Source organism: Colias eurytheme, chromosome 10 (assembly GCF_061535395.1).
Source record: "Colias eurytheme isolate Ceu_HAF_F1 chromosome 10, ilColEury1 Martin Lab GWU primary, whole genome shotgun sequence".
Lineage (NCBI taxonomy): Eukaryota > Metazoa > Arthropoda > Insecta > Lepidoptera > Pieridae > Colias > Colias eurytheme.
Window position 1 is genome coordinate 6,753,046 of NC_142989.1, and position 17,550 is coordinate 6,770,595.

A 17,550-nucleotide genomic window follows, 5' to 3' on the forward strand; every position below is an offset into this window, starting at 1 on the left:
TTTATTACACTTTTGGGTATTAATATGAATTTGATGATATTTGGTTTTTATCAAGTTTACATTAACGTCCTATTTGAGATTCGTTGGGAAAAGGAGGCACCATGGTAGATTGTTGCTAAAAAATTGTAAATAGTAAAATGAATATTATACATAGTATATCCTTCACGGGGACTCATGTTGATGGAATTTCACTTATTTCGATGACATTTTAATGATTTTGGAATAAAAAATTGCGTCTGGCACCTATTTAACAACGAAAAAAACGTCTTGCAATAAAAAAATTATGTCTCATGGATCTATCTAAAGGCAAAAGATTAAAAATTACACGTTAAAAAATGACTTTAAATTAAGGATATTTTCCTGTGCAGATAAGATGCGCACTAATAAACGCAACCACTGCGACCAGCCAGACAGCCCGGACTCTAACCGAAATAGCAAGAGGAACAGTATATCAAAGAACCAACAATACTAAAATGCTCTCTTGTCAACGTTGGTAGCTCCTATACGATAATATTGTACGTACCTATTCAAATAAATTGTAAGTTTAATAAAAAAGCATAATATTACTTCATTTTGTCTATTTAAATAGAATCTGAAGTAGTCTCTTTTGATTGTTTTTAAACTTAACTAGTGCTGGAAAATATTTATTCTAATGATAAAAATGCCCAGAACCATTTCCAAATATCATAAATTGAGCAGTCTTTGAATTAAATATAATTTCATAATTTTTAAGCCCTCTCTTAAATAATTGAACCAACTTTAAAAAAGGGAATTCCTCGCTCTATTTCTCTAACTAACACGACTAGTTACAGTCATTAGTGCTCCTGCTGGCAGAATGAACCTTTTTCTTTTAACATTACTATGTGAAATATTACAGTTAGATATTTTATTTCTCAAATTTTCTCAAAGACCAGCTTTCTTTACTTTCAATTAACTTCCCTCATTTTATTTCGTTTACAAGAAAAGATTTCCACGTAAATTGTAATGATTTTAAAATAAGATGTTATTCTTTCGCTTTATTTGGTTTCGCATTCTCTTTGTATCTTCTGAATCGTGTTTAAATTGGAGTTCATTGTCAACAAAAGTACAAATAGATTTTACAAGGTTTTTGATTCGTCTTCAAAATGTTATTTTTCAAGAAAAATGTTTAACAATTATTCAGAGAATGGAATTGGCTATAGGTACTCCATAAATAAAGTATAATCAGCTAATATGTTTGCTTTATAAGGAAAAGGAAGAAAAATATTATTAAAGAAAAACAATAGACACAATCACGCAATGTCCGTCATAGTTTCCATCAATTTTAACGCATTATCCCATTTCATTCCTGAACGGTACAATAAGCAAGGAATGAAAGCTGTAAATGGATTCGCCATAAATTGAAGGTTTTGCTCCGATTCATATGTATCCTAATATATATAAATCTCGTGTCACAATGTTTGTCCTCAATGGACTCCTAAACCACTTAACCGATTATAATAAAATTCGCACACCATGATCCAACTTGAGAGATAGGATAGTTTAAACATGTAGGTACCACGAGAAAAGCCGGGGCGGACCGCTAGATAATATTATATTATCTTTACCAAGCACAGGCTATTATCCGAGTGATACCGGGACAGGCTCTATTATACCTACTTTTGTGATAGTTAATATTATTGATTCATAAGACTATCAATTTGATTTTAATACCAAACAAGAACTATTTTACCGAGCGCCAATTGCACTATGTACTGAAATTTACGAGGTAGTAGTTCGATTTTTATACATTTATGCTTAGTTTGTATTTATGTGTTGTAACTTACAACACACATTTAAAATTATATATTTAATTTAAGGATTTTTACCCAATTTAAAGCCAAAAATAAGCAAATAGCATTCTTAAAAATTATGTAAAATCATATACCTAGGTAGTTTCATAAACTTTCAATACTATTATAACAAAGCATATTCTGCACTACAAATTGTTTTGGTTTAAAAAAATTTCTTATTTTCCACCATTCGAGATCAACTTTACTTGAAAATATTTCAAAAGTAATAATGAATTTTTGAATCTCAGGAAGTTTTTCAAATATTTAATAAACGAAGAAAGAGTTGAATATCTCAAAAGCTGATAATAAGAAGAAATTATAAAAAGAAAGTATAATAGAACTTATTTGTGTTATAATTATCAAGTCTGAATAATCTCTTTCAAAGTGTGCTCAAACATTTAAATACTATTATAAAAATTTTGTGCACTGCGATGATATTACTAAGATCGTAAGAAACTAATCTTAGCAAGACGGCAGAGCATCCCGCGGCGTGCAATGGCATCCCGCGACGTGCAGTGGCATCTCGCGGCGTGCTGCGTCATCCCGCGGCATTCAGTGGCATGCCGTGGCATCCTGCTAAAAGCCCCACTAATGCTGCATATGTTTCAACCTTATTTCAACTAGCTAGCAATTATAATTCCTCGACCCCAAAGTGACGCATACGCCTCGCGGGATGCAATGGCGCGCCGCGGCATCCCTTGGAATGAAACAGCAAGGCACGTCAGGCCGCTGCATCCTGCGGCGTGCCGCGTCATGCTGCAGCATCCTGCGACACGTCGCGGCATCGTGGCATCGAAATAAAGTAACTTGAATTTGGCCCTAAGGGCCGGCGCCCACTGCCGGCACGGCATGGCATGGCAGGGCAGAGGTTTTTATTTATTTATTTATTTATTTATTTTTATTACTAATGAAGTTATTTTGAATCTTATTTCAATCAGTTTAGAATTCAAGTTACTTTATTTCGATGCCACGATGCCGCGACGTGTCGCAGGATGCTGCAGCATGACGCGGCACGCCGCAGGATGCGGCGGCATGACGTGTCTTGCTGTTTCATTCCAAGGGATGCCGCGGCGCGCCATTGCATCCCGCGAGGCGTATGCGTCACTTTGGGGTCGAGGAATTATGATTGCTAGCTAGTTGAAATAAGGTTGAAACTTATGCAGCATTAGCGCGACGCAAAACTGATGGATGCCAGAGTGGCTGGGCTTTTAGCAGGATGCCACGGCATGCCACTGAATGCCGCGGGATGACGCAGCACGCCGCGGGATGCCATTGCACGCCGCGGGATGCTCTGCCGTGCCATGCCGTGCCGTGCCGGCAGTGGGCGCCGGCCCTATGCCTGCTAGTTATTATTTTCAACTGACCTTAATAGGAGGTTGAAACATTGACTGTATTTTTTTAAATAACCTCAGAATTAAAAATTTGTCCAGATCTGATCAAAGAATTAAGTTTATTGTTAAAATTGTTTTTTTATTAATTTCTATTGGAAATTGAAAAAAGAGAGTTCTACGTTCACCAATATAGAAAAAGATCGCCATTCTGTGGTAAATCAGTTCTGGTAATATAAATTTCCCTACTTTATATTCTTCTACTATATATTCGAGGTATTAACATAACGGAATAACATAAATAAATAACATATATCGATTCCACGACCTCCATTGATCATGGTCACAAACTGCTACGGGCAAAGTGGATATATAACAACTGCAGGATATAAATAATTTATACTTACTGAAGAAAGTAAGATTTTTTTACCTTATTGTTTACAATATGGAAAAATAAGAAGAATAAAAAAAAAGACGTGTGGCACTCGGGGACTGCCGCGGTAAAGCTATTGCATGCTATGCCTTCAAGCCACACCTCCGCGCCCGTCGGAGTGGGGAGCGTGAGGTTTTTCGTTACTAAATTTCTGGATTCGGTCCCCGCGCTCAAGGCCCGCGATAGAAGCTATGCAATAGCTTAAAAACAAAGAAGAAAATAAGAAGGTACATAATCGTAACTATCATATTAAGAAGGTAATATAATCAGAATTTAGAACATAATATATAAATATAGTTTGAAAAACTAAAAAACACACTTTCAAGATAGATACAACTAAAAAGTAAATGCTGAATAATGTACATGCACTTATATTATGATCATATCATTTGTACCTACTAGCTTTCCGCCCGAGGCTATAATATAGTGATTTTCACAACTTGATAATTAATTATAGTCAATAATATGCCAGTTAATATACCAGATATTAACATATTAATTGCAAAAATACGGGTGCTCGCGCTGTAAAAAAGGAACTTGATGAAACAGCTCAAAGATAAAATAAATATTAAACGCTGTAGAATAACCTACCTCACTAAATTTCTCTAAACCTCTTTGAGGAAAATTACACTTTGTTATATTATTAAAACAGGAAAAAATCTATTATAAAACCGGATTAAAATAGCACAATCCATTGAGTAAAGATCATCTATTTAAAATTATATTTTGTTCAAATCCAGCCCCAGGGCACAGAATATGATATATTAGTACTACCCAGGGCCCCAATAGCTATCGGACAATTATTACGGAATTGTGTTGATATACTTTACTTTGTCGAAAAATATAGACTACGCTTCTTGAGTTTATTTAAATTCATTATTATTTTTCATGAATTATACAAATTATCAAATAACAGTTAAATCATCCTTCACGTTTATTAAATAATTCGTTTACACCAAAAATGATACATTCATAACATTTTTAACGCGTTTGATATATAAAAGTAATCCTTTTTATTTACATCCTATGTTTCAAGAAGTAGGTAGTATAGGTAAGCAATCGGCTTTGGCTATAAATACAACACTTATAGGTCTTAATATCACGAAAATAAAAAAAACGATATTTTTAACGATAGTAAATCCCCACTTCCTTACTAAAATATTTTAAATAAAAATGTATTCTCGTCTATTACGTTCTCGTTTATCCTTTCTATTTTCGTGAAAAATCTATAGCAGGAAATAGATTTTTCACGAAAATAGAAAGGATAAACGTTTATGGAAATATATTAATGTACCTACGTCAGTACGTCTATTAATTTTGTCCCAAGGTTTTGAAACGAAACGTTTTCATAAAATTCAGAAATGAAAATCCTGAACAAAATTAAGTTGCATGTTAAATCGATTAAATGTTGCAACGGTTACGCTCACATTTTACATAATAATAAATGATAACTTTAATTTCTTTATTTATCAAGTATAGTATTTATACTTTTATATTTATAAGCATCGCTAACTACGACTACACGCAATGGTTGTTAATGTCAATCATATTATGAATATGAGCATTAATAATTAAATCAAGGGTTACCTAATAATAATACGGGTATTTCTCCGCAACTCGACGTCTATGCGCCTATTTTGCGTGAGAGAGGGAGGTGGGGGAAACCAGCTAAAACTGAAAACACCCGAGCTCCTCCATGAAGCCAAGCAGCTTGTGAGGGCTGCCAAAGGGTTACCTATTTATATTTAAAATGAGGTTAACGGAATTACGGAAGAACAGCTGTAATATAACTCTGATAATATAACGTAGACGCATATTACATCTATACCAATTATTATGTTGCCGACAGATTATTATTGAAGTAATACGATATTATATAAATATGAAGATAAATAAGAGTTTGTTTCTTTGAACGAGCTAATGAGGAACTGGTCCGATTTGAAAAATTATTAACGTGTTAGATAGCCCATTTATCGAGGACGGCTATAGGCTATATTATATCATCACGCTAAGACCAACAGGAGCGGAGCAATGCTGGTAAAACCGCTGTGCACAGCTAGTATAGGTAATATATAATTTTAACTCAACGAGGAAAGGATCTCACAATAACGACAGAAAGATTAATGTGGATATGATGGACAAATAATCTTATCCATTAAGCTGTAGTGGGGTATTAAGAATGATAGGAAAATAAATTGATCGCTTAATATAAATAACAATACTAAAGGTACTACGTTATTTGCTTCTAATCCAGCTTCTGGGAGATAAATGTGATCTTTATTTAATACCTATGTGAGAAATGTTAAAATGTTTTTTAATTAATTTAATATAGGAAGAGAAAAATATAACGCAATATCTTAGCTTACTCTTACCCGCATTATAATTTGATATTTTATCCATCCAGATCTTAAAAAGGTTTTGAATGTAATGAAATGAACAATGAGCCAATACAATTATTTTATACAATTGTAAACTTCTTCTCAAGATTTTGAACCGAAGTAATAGTATGTAAAACTCAACCAAGTTTCAAAAGTTGACGACTTTACAAATTACATTTGAAAAGTTAAGTTTGACGGCGAACCCCAACTCGAGCAGCGCTTATAAATCCATACTAATATTATAAATGCGAAAGTAACTCTGTCTGTCTGTCTGTTACTCAATCACGCCTAAACTACTGAACCAATTTTCATGAAATTTGGTATGGAGATATTTTGATACCCGAGAAAGGACATAGGCTACTTTTTATCCCGGGAAAATGACGCAATCCCGGAAATCCCACGGGAACGGGAACTATGCGGGTTTTTCTTTGACTGCGCGGGCGAAGCCGCGGGCGGTAACCTAGTATTGAATAAGCCTAAACTTGAACTGACTGAGAAATACAGTTGTAGGGCTTTTTAAAATATTAAACATGAAATATCTTATGTCGGTAACTTTATCGCCGTTCTAAGTCACTATACACTGCAGATTACGATTAATAACAGAAATATAATTGAAACATTTCTATTCTAAATTACATAAAACAATTGAGATCATAACACAAATATTTAAAACATCTGCTTCAAGACCTTAGCAATACAGGGTAATTCTCTTCCTTCTTTCTCGTTTCTGACTGATTTAACCATACTACACCCTATCCGAAATCTAACCATTTTCGAGATATTCGAACCAAATCAGTTTGATTTGGTTTGGTTTGATAGTTTATCAATCGTAATATGCATTTTAATAAGGGCAAGTGGAAGCGTAAAATAATATATCAACCTATAGTGAATTAAAAATAAATGTTTCATGTTTATCGTCAACAAGATATTTTTGGAGAAAAATAGACCACTTTTGTGGGGAAATTGTGTATTAAATACTATTTTATTAAAACTTGTCAGAGATGTAACGTGCAACACATAGGCTATGGAAAAACTAGATTTTGCCCTAGTCATAAATAAAATTACTACCATACTTAATAACCATCACTCTGAAATTGCTTGCTCCGCTTTAATTTGAACCCAAGCCTCTAGGGATAGCTACGTATACATAATTACCACTCAGCTACTGCATAAATAAATTAGTAATTTTAGATCACAAAATAAGATAACGATTCTTCGTGGTTCCACCCGCGGACGAACCCATGGGCAAAATCAAGTAAAATTAAGTTTAAGTAAATAATGTGTCGTGACTCTTGGCCGAGAATAATTATTAATCTGAAATTCGGTGACCTAGTTCTCAGTCACTTCGTTAGGATTATAATATTATATTTGTTGAACTTTGTTTTGAGCAATTCAATTTTTTTTTATGGCGTATTATATTGCCTTCAGAATAGCTAATGCATACTGATAACTTAGAAATAATAATGACTTACATAAGCCTTTGCGAAAGCTTTGCGGTGCTCAGATAAAATATTATGTGGTTTTCTACACCGTCATTCTATCTGCATATCAATTTTAATTCTGTTCAATACCTTTTTAACCGACTTCAAAAAAAGGAGGATGTTATCAATTCGGCCGGTATATTTTTCTTGTTTTAACTTCACATGCGCCCATGCAAATATTAAGACTTACAAAAATATTATTAGGTACTATTCTTTTCCAAATACATATTATCATTGATATAATATTGTTATTGTACGATTATAACACAAGCATAAAATAAGGAAGTACGGTTGATACACAACGTAAATGCCAAAATATGGGGCCATAATATATGTAATTCTATTACCATTTGTTAATCAATGTTTATATTCGTACCATGTGAGCTTTCTCGTATTAATATTTATTCTGCGACAGCGGAATGGAATGAACGGATTAAAATAAAAAGAAAAACTTATCAGTATATTTCCAGTTATTCAATGAATCGGAAGAATATTCCCGTTTTAAACCATCACGTAGATAATAAGTGAGTTTCATAAATCAATTAATAAGTCAATTACATTTAGAAACTTCTAGAATGTTATTCTTCATGTAAAAGTTATTTATTGTAAAGCATTGATTTGTTTAAACTTCATTGAGCTGAAAGAAGTGTTTTACAGTTCATATACTTATCGATTTTATTATAATGTTGGCTTGTCATGTCATGTTATGCCTACTTACTACACATCTACCTTTAAAACCATAAATGTACAAAATTAAATATTTCGTAACACATAGGTATAATATCAATTACGAATAATCGTTATCAGCTATTATGATATTGCTAATATTAAGGCTTTTTGTTCGTAATATTGACTCGGGTAGTTATTAGTCCATTGAAAAGTTACATTTGGGGTTGCGTTTTTTAGAGGACGCATTTTTTTTTATGTGTAGGGGGGTCAGTGTGAAGCTATCACCAAGTTTGTGGGGTCGTGTGTGGCCACCCTTGTCCTACGGCCGCCATCTTGGAAATAGCGGTTGATATGGTTTTCAATCTATCGTGTCAAATTTAATCCAAATCGCATTAGTTGTTTTTCATGAAATGTTGTGTGGGTAGGTCATGGGCAATAATAATAATAAAAAAATAAACGCCTACTAAAGAAAGTTGGTTAAGAAAGAGTAACTTATAGAAATCACCTACATATACACAACTAGAGGTCCGCCTCGGCTTCGCCCGTGGTACATATTTCGCAATAAAAGGTAGCCTATGTCCTTTCTCGGGTATCAAAATATCTCCATACCAAATTTCATGCAAATTGGTTCAGTAGTTTAGGTGTGATTGAGTAACAGACAGACAGACAGAGTTACTTTCGCATTTATAATATTAGTATGGATTATAATTATTATTATTTGATAATCTATAACCGTTAATCTGCTTACCTATACGAATTACGTAAATTCGAATGTCAATAATTTGTTTCCGTTCTTGAAACGCTATGAAACTTTTGATAAAGTGACCTGTAGCACTTTTTAATAAAATAAAATCATATTTGCCGCCCACAGTTAACGCAAAAGCGTTACAACAGAGTTTCTGAGAGCATCTCAAAATAAAGTGAGTAATAAATAAACCTTTATTTTCTCACTAAAAGTAAAAGAGTAATTTTTAGTTGAATAAAAACAACCTTAATAAGGTTAGTCCTTACTTAAATTTTTAGTTTTATAGCATTAAAATCTACACTAATTTGTTTGTTTGTTTGTTTGAACGCGCTAATCTCAGGAACTACTGGTCCAATTTGAAAAATTATTTCGGTGTTAGATAGCCCATTTATCGAGGAAGGCTATAGGTATAGGCTATGTATCATTACGCTAAGACCAACAGGAGCAGAGGCACGCGTGTGAAACCGCGAAGCGCAGCTAGTGCTATATAATGGTTGTTAGTTTCCCAGCCATGATTTTAACAAATAAACCTATGTATTGGAAGAATACAATTTCTGCTTTAGTATTGTTTGAATCCTCTTCCAAATAGTCATGGTCATAACGTGGTCATAACCTACGTTTAGCCGATTATTATCAAATGTCACACGTGTCACAAAACGAATAAATCACTTCGTAACAGCTACGTAATTACAACCACAGTACCACCTCCATACAATCTATACTAAACAATTCAATTCATCATAAATTATTAATATATCTAAAATATATTTCAATGAGCTTTTACTATAAGTTCCGTTACGATTTATAATGCGTATAATTTAATTCATGTGTACGTGGATAATGAATAGAATTGAAGAGGTTCGAAGAGGCCTTTGTTAATCGACAAGTTACAGTTGTTTCAAATCAAATTAAATCAAATCATTACAGTTGTTTATATGTAACTTGAAATATTTTATTTACTGTAACTTTTAATTTGAGTGCAAAGCAAAACTGTAGTCTAATTATCTAATAGTATAAGTAACCTAGTAACCTAGTCAATAATAAATAGCATAGCATCATAATATTATATCCTCTTGGGATAAAAGTTGCTGCGTAAACGATACAGTCCTAAGAATGGAATCTAAATCCCCAGTAGAAAATGAGAGGTATGTTTCCCAAATCTTTCAATAAGCGATGTACATATTCAATTATTCTTTCCCACTTTCCCAATGGGGAAAGAATACTAAGTACGATACGGAAATATCTTAAATATCTTATTGAAGTATAGGTACTAAAGATATTTAGAAATAAATGGGTAGCTACAGCACATGAGTAGAAAGACGGAACAGAGACTAAGCTTCATAAGAACGTGCAAAATTGTTACCTATTTTGGTAGGGTTGTCACAATAGGTTAAGACAAATTAAACAAAACGTTTGTTAAATAGTTTTAAAATTACAAACAAATAAAAACATACTTATAAAATATGTTAAACTTGTAATAATAATGAAAGGTAAAAACACACCGTGTACAATTCTCTTCTTATTAAAAAAGAACCTAATAAAATAAACGCAAGTAGGTACTTACTTGAAAAAGTAATAATCAATATATTAACTCACCTATCGTACTCCCTGGGATAGTTGAAGTATGATATATTTTTAGTTTTTCTAGTAATATTCATACACACAGTACAATAAACAACCATTTTTAACAATAAAATATTACGTTTTATATTAAAATATTCAAACTTGCAAGCTGCAACTAATAAAACAAACAACGTGCGTCGTATCAACCCTGAGACTGTCCTCAGCCTGTGCAAGCGCAGCGGCCTGTGGTCACACACACATGCCCCGCGTACTTGTAGTAGTGCAATCGATTCGCGCGGTTGTATGAAGCTTAGTCTCTGTTCCGTCTTTCTACTCATGTGGCTACAGACACCAAATCTAAATAAGCTTTCATCCAAAACATTAATAAAATATACCCAGTTATTAAATGGATAGTATTATTTAAAAAAAAAAGTTAACAAGTTTAATTTATTACTCTCCTAACCAAAGGGTTAACAAGTTTAATTTATTACTCTCCTAACCAAATCTCAGCCAATCACGATTGAAACTATCCAACAATAAATAGTTTATAAGTTTCGGACCTCTTGAATTGAACCAAACAGGCTTCCCTAGGCAAAGAGGCAGTCAAGTCGTCGTAAAGGGTATGTTAAAGGTTAGTTTGATATATTATTATGGTGTGTAGAAAATATCAATTTTCTTTCACCAGTAAATAAAATTATTCCCCAATGAAATGGGCTTTATTAAAAAAAAATATTCCTAATTTAAATAGGCATTGTGTCAGAGTATAAAAATAAGGGTCAATATTGAATTATAATATTGTTTCATCTTTCTATATATAAAAAATTAATCCCTATTTCTCTTGGTCACGGCATCACGTATGAACGGGTGGACCACAGGGGTGGACCGATTTCGATAATTCTTTTTTTTTATAATATTCCTAGGAGTACGAGGATGGTTCTTATGGAAAGAAAACGTAAACATGTAGCACAGGCGAAGCCGGACCGCTAGTGCCAAATAAAGTAGTCGTGGGTCAGCTAGTTTTATTTATATAGATCGTGACGTTTGATAATTTCCATTACCTAGTTTACGCTTCATTTGAAATCGGCTTAGAAAATGGATCCTTTTTTTTTCCTTATAATCTACAGTAATTCTAATAATAAGTATATAAGAAACAATAACTGCTTTACGATTTGCGTGGGTTTTAAACAAAGCTGACGTATTTTATTTACCTTGTGCAATAGTTCCCTCGATTATAAAAAATTCATATCTAAACTATTTTCAGAATTGAAGTAAGGAATGTTATTGGAGTTTGTTTTATTTTTATAAGCTTACAAAATATACATAAACTATGATTATGTTATTTAGTTATTCGTAGTTAGTCTATATTATAATATGATGTGTTGTTTTTATTTTGTTGAAATGTTACAAAGGGTTAGGTTACAGCTAACAAAAGCAAACAAAATAGGTATGTATTCATAGACTCATTATTAACTTTACAACGATTAGATCGTTACTATAGGTAATGTAGTTATCCACAAAACTTCATCAAAACTATTTACTTTATTTATATCACATAATATATTACCTATAAGTCTACTATAAACCATGCCAAAATATCGACGGAATTGCATATTAAAATACTAATAGAATAAACGATGATGCAACCCTAATGAAGCGCTACAGTTTTCTATGCAACCATCGTAGTATCATAGCTTTTGTTAAAGTTTATCATAACTGACTCAATAAGACCCCTATCGACACGTGTGTGCTAATGGAATCACAATTTTATTTCAAAGAAAATTATCTATATTTAGAAATACTAATAATGAAATAATAGACGACCCAATTGTGAAACCTTTAACCAGAAATTTGTAGTAAAATACTTAACAAGTTCAAGAACCATTGAGTTCTTAAAATATCCTACTCTTTATTGTTACAATAATTTATTTATAGGTTCATACTAATGTTATAAAGAGGAAAGGCTTATATATTTATTTGTTTGTAACAATTGGATTCAAAATCTATTCAAACGATTTCATAAATCCTTTTACCTATTATTAGAAAGATTTACAAAGATCTTTACCAAGTAACATATGCTTTGACATATTTTTTTATTCCGGTTTTTCCCATGCGAATTGTTAAGCGTCTAAAAAGCTTATATATTATATCCTTTTATATCAATTTAGTAAGAAAAATAAAATTTCCTGAGTTGTTTACAGCTCAAAATATAATAAGTAGCAATTTATGGAACTCACATTCATAACAATAAATTGACAAATGCTTTCCTCCAAATGCATGATATCTATAGTATACCAATAATACAATTGGAGTGTCTGTTTTTAATATTGAACTAACTGATTTTTACTAAATGCATATGTATGTATACACTGTACATATTTTATCAAACACAATCACGCGCGCGGGTGTAATCGCGGGTCGCAGACCGCAGTTAGTTTATAATAACATTAATTTTATACATCTTTCCAGGAATTGAAAGGCTATTTTTATCACAATGGCCTTTTTGATAGCACTAAAGCTCTTAATATAACAGTACATTAGTACTATTTGTATAATTTATATTGCTCATATAATGTTTTTATTGTTAATTTATTGCTCCTTGTTAAAAATAATATAAGTTAGCGTGTCCAAATAGAAATTCCACGACACAGTACACCGAAATTGTTTTAAATTACCATATTGTAGGTAAGGTTAAGACCAGCTTAGAACACTAAAGAACACTGGAAGGTTTTGTTCGAGCTACATTGATATAAATTTTAAATTTGATGTCTCTGTTTTTTGGCCTGTGTTGCGAAAAACATTCATAAAACTTGGGGCAGTAAATCTTTTTCTTTATTTCATTGTTTTTTCTTTATTATTTCTTCCAAGGTATTTTTAAAGTTAACAATTACATAATATATAGAAACGTTCTAAAGCGTTATTATTTCTTTTGTTGAAAAATTTTCACACGAATTAATTCATAAAACTTATATCTAAGCTTACATTTATTTGTATTTGCATAAAATAAAGCATATAAATTAAAATCCCGTTTAAAACGATTCTACGAATTTAACTTTCGATAAGGCTAAATTGATTTACTACATTGTTATCAGCTGTATAAGTAAAATTGTCACTCATTCCTGATAACTTAAAATTAAATTGAATGATAGCGAGGTCAAGTAATTTCAGTACAAATTGGTGCCAATAAATGTTTACTTGAGTAAATTAATATAAGAACATTTCGGTTTGATGTCATTAATACAATTGAATCCCTTTTTACTTGTATTGAGGATATCTATGGTACTATGATAATACAATGAAAATTGATTAATTACCAAACCTAAAAGCTTCGTAACTACCTACTTATATTATTTTGTGACTATCTATTATCTCGATATTATTGCCATGTTATAATATAAATAGTTAAAAATTGAGAATAATAAAGTAGTAGGTACTTAGCTTTATATTTACGCTTGTATTCAGTAAAAAGTGAATGATAGAAACGTGTAATATATTGAATACGTTGATATTTTATAAAAAAAAACTACCTCTATACTTTTTTACGTGCACAATAAAGTTTTTGAAGTGAAAACTTCTCTTCGTTAATAATCAAGTTTTCACTTCTGCCGGCACTCCCGGAGTGCAACCCGTCTTTTTTTTGTTTATTTGTTTGTTTGTTGTTTGTCTATATACAAAATCTTTCATATTAAGAACTATCTAAGTATTAGATAATAAAGTTTTGTTTTCATGATTTTTCGTTAATTTATGAAGAAAAGTAAACTTTTTCTCAAGAACTAAGTTTATCGAATCGAAACGAAAGAAGTTAGCTCCAGCCTTTTAGAGAACGTAAATCTTCCCCTTTATATCTCAGTCTAACATCGGATTTACCGCCATATCGAACTTGAGACTTTAAAATAGATGTAATAGATACACTTTTCTATTTCCACACTTCATTTGATTTATGTAGTCTATTGAACTGAACCAAGACTCAAATTTGAATTTCAGCTGAATTAGATGGAGTACAATCCTCAACAATGTTTATGCATGAAAACTTTTTCAACTCTCCTACCATCAATTCGGAATGTTGTTTCTTGGTTGTTTCTAATCAAAAAAAGCTTCAAAGATTTTGTTAATCTATGATAAATGCTGTATGGACTTTCCGATCAGTTTTTAACAGTAGTAATTAAATAAATGACCTTGCCATCATCAATCCAACAATTTGTTGTTGATTAGTAACCAAATCTGCATTATATTATGCTTAGGTACGTACTAAGCACTAAATTTTTTTATATTAAGATAAAATGTAAGGAAATACAGAATGTACACAAAATTTAATAAGACGACTTTTATTTGAAAGAAAAATTAAGTACGCAGAGAACATTTTTAGTCTTCAAAATATTTTCTAATTGAAGGTGTAAATGTTTCGAGATTTTTCGTACTCTAATAACTTCGAAAAGAGTATTTTTAATGTTTTCAAAGAAAGATATGAGGCTCTATACAAATGTAAGTTAAGAAATCATGCCTTTTTCATTAAATTAATAATATTGAAGCATATTTTGGAGCTGTTTTTACTCCTTTCTGTAGGCGAGTAATGAAAGTAGTGCCATAACAATAAATTGTTATGAAATAGGTTGGTGTTAAATAATAGGTAAGTATGATTTTATTTATTTGCTTAATTAATTACCTATATGATTATATTTTAATATATTGTAATAATTTCTTAATTACGTTTAATAATAATTAAACACAAATACTTTAAACGACCTAAAACACTGCAATCCTAAATATATTTTTAAATTAAATTAGATTAATTAAAATATAATTAAATTAATTAATAATTTTAAGAAATAAATCCTGAAACATAACATCTATTTTAGTATAATTAAGCGAGTAGTAAATAATAATTACAACTCACGTTATTTGTTTATAAATAAAACCACACAACAGAAAAACATCCAAAAGTTATTAACACACACAAAATTCCCGTTTCAATCACATTTTTCACACTTCCATGCACTTTATTTAGTTTAATTATTATTAAAGGACGATAACTTTATTTCGTATCGAAGAGAGATAGTGTAGACACGACCACTCTGTTCGCGTGCCCGAGTTGCACTGAATTTGTAACTTTACGGTCATTTATGGTAAAAGCTTAAGCTTCTTCTGATCTGAATTTATAAGCTTTTAAGCGTGTTCAGACAGTCGGCTTCGCAATATCTATGTGACTGACCGGTTGGCTTGCTTGGTAGTGGCCCTGCCTTCCAAGCCAGAGGTCGTGTGTTCGATTCCCTACCGGGGCAAATATTTGTGTGATGAACATAGATGTTTGCTCAGTGCCTGGGTGTTAATTATCTAAATAAGTATTGATTTAAAATTATATATGTATATTTAACAACCATCTGGTTTCCATAGCACAAGCGAAAGCTTAGTACCCATACTAAGCTTTCGCTTGTATCAGACCGTGCCGTGTGTGAAAATTGTCCTGAAATTATTTATTTATTTTAGTAGCTTGATTGATGCCGCGGTAAATATTTTTGACCAAGTTCTTCATAAACTATTAAATACTACTAGCTGTCCCGACTCCCGACAAACGTTGTTCTGTCTTACTCTTATCACGGGGTATGAAAAATAGATGGCCGATTATTTCAGTGTTTATCGGCTGGTAGAATAAGATAAGACGGTCAAGTTTGATCAGATTAACGAAATGAATTTCTTGATTCGTCTGAAACATTTTTGGATAATTGTTATCTTCGATGTAGAGTTATTCTAATTTGATCGACAAAAATGTTCACAGAATTTGTTAAATTTGTATATGAAGTAAGATAATTCATGCGGATAGTATCTACATAAATTATTATTCATGTATACTTAAGTTTTTGTATTCATAAAATAATGATACATATTTATAAGTTATTATTTTTGATAGTGCATTTGATCAGTATTTTGCCCCTCAAATATCAAAGAGTATATAATATAATCCATTTTCTATTATATGATATATTTTAAATTAAAGTTGTATTATACACACCTAGCATAATTTAAAAAAATTAGCTATTTTTTGTGTTTGATTTTACGCGAATCATTATTTTAATGGATTTTAAATTTAATTTTATAATATTTTTTATTATGAATAAATCGTGTTCAAAATACTTTTAAAAGTTATTAATTTCTAAAGGTTAAATGGTAGGAATGAAGCTACCTATAAGCCTTTAGTCACATTTGCTTTTTAAATAGCAAAATTCCAGGAAGAGAGAGCTAGATTACTTTTCCATTCACTTGCGTAATGAAAGATTTGTAATCGGATTTAGAATGCGATTTAACTGTATTATTTAATGTAATGAAAATTCTCACACTCAAATGTCATACCTATTTAATTATCACATAAGGAATACAAGAAAAGTACTACCTACCTATTTAAAATATAATCACTATCTACATCGAACTATATGAATTAAGATCCTATAAAATTGTAACTATTTGGTTCCTAGAATAAAAAGTTTTGTGTATCGTCCCTACTTTTAGTTCGCTGAATTACTTTTTATTTCTGGCAAACTAGTACATTTATTCAATGTCCTGGAGCCTACAAGTGACCTGTTTGTTTCAGTGATATATCCATACTAATATTATAAATGCGAAAGTAACTCTGTATGTCTGTCTGTCTGTTACTCAATCACGCCTTAACTACTGAACCAATTTGCATGAAATTTGGTATTGAGATATTTTGATACTCGAGAAAGGACATAGTTTTATCCCGTTTTATCCCGGAAATCCTACGAGAACAGGTTTTTCTTTGAAAACGCGGGCGAAGCCGCGGGCGGAAAGCTAGTATTATATAAATGCCTTTTGAATTATAATTTATAAAAATTAAGAATACCTTTACCTTTTTACCTTTTGTACTTAAACTTTATATTTTTACTTATTATTTCACAGTAAAATGTTAGACTTTTCTTGTATAAGATAACTACATTTGTTTAATATATTTTCACGTTAAAACTCTGTTCTAAAAGAGACCAAATTAAATTATAATAATATTATTGTCTACAAAAAAGGGAGCATTCGAAGTTGACATCGACTGGAAAAATTTAAGGAACCCAAAATAAGTATCATCGCTTCGTATTTTATCTTATGTCTTGAGCTTTTTTAAACAATTAATTAGAATATAATGT

At 31.5% G+C, this 17,550-nt stretch overlaps 1 protein-coding gene across 1 annotated transcript in view; it reads right to left on the reverse strand.

Moving 5' to 3' along the window:
* TkR86C (Tachykinin-like receptor at 86C) overlaps positions 1 to 15,474 on the reverse strand; it is a 52,293-nt gene extending 36,819 nt beyond the window's left edge. The window contains exon 1 of the mRNA XM_090106466.1: positions 15,300 to 15,474. The gene's annotated coding sequence lies outside the window, so the exon portion shown is untranslated. The remainder of the gene's footprint in view (positions 1 to 15,299) is intronic.
* Between the last annotated feature and the right edge of the window lie 2,076 nt (positions 15,475 to 17,550).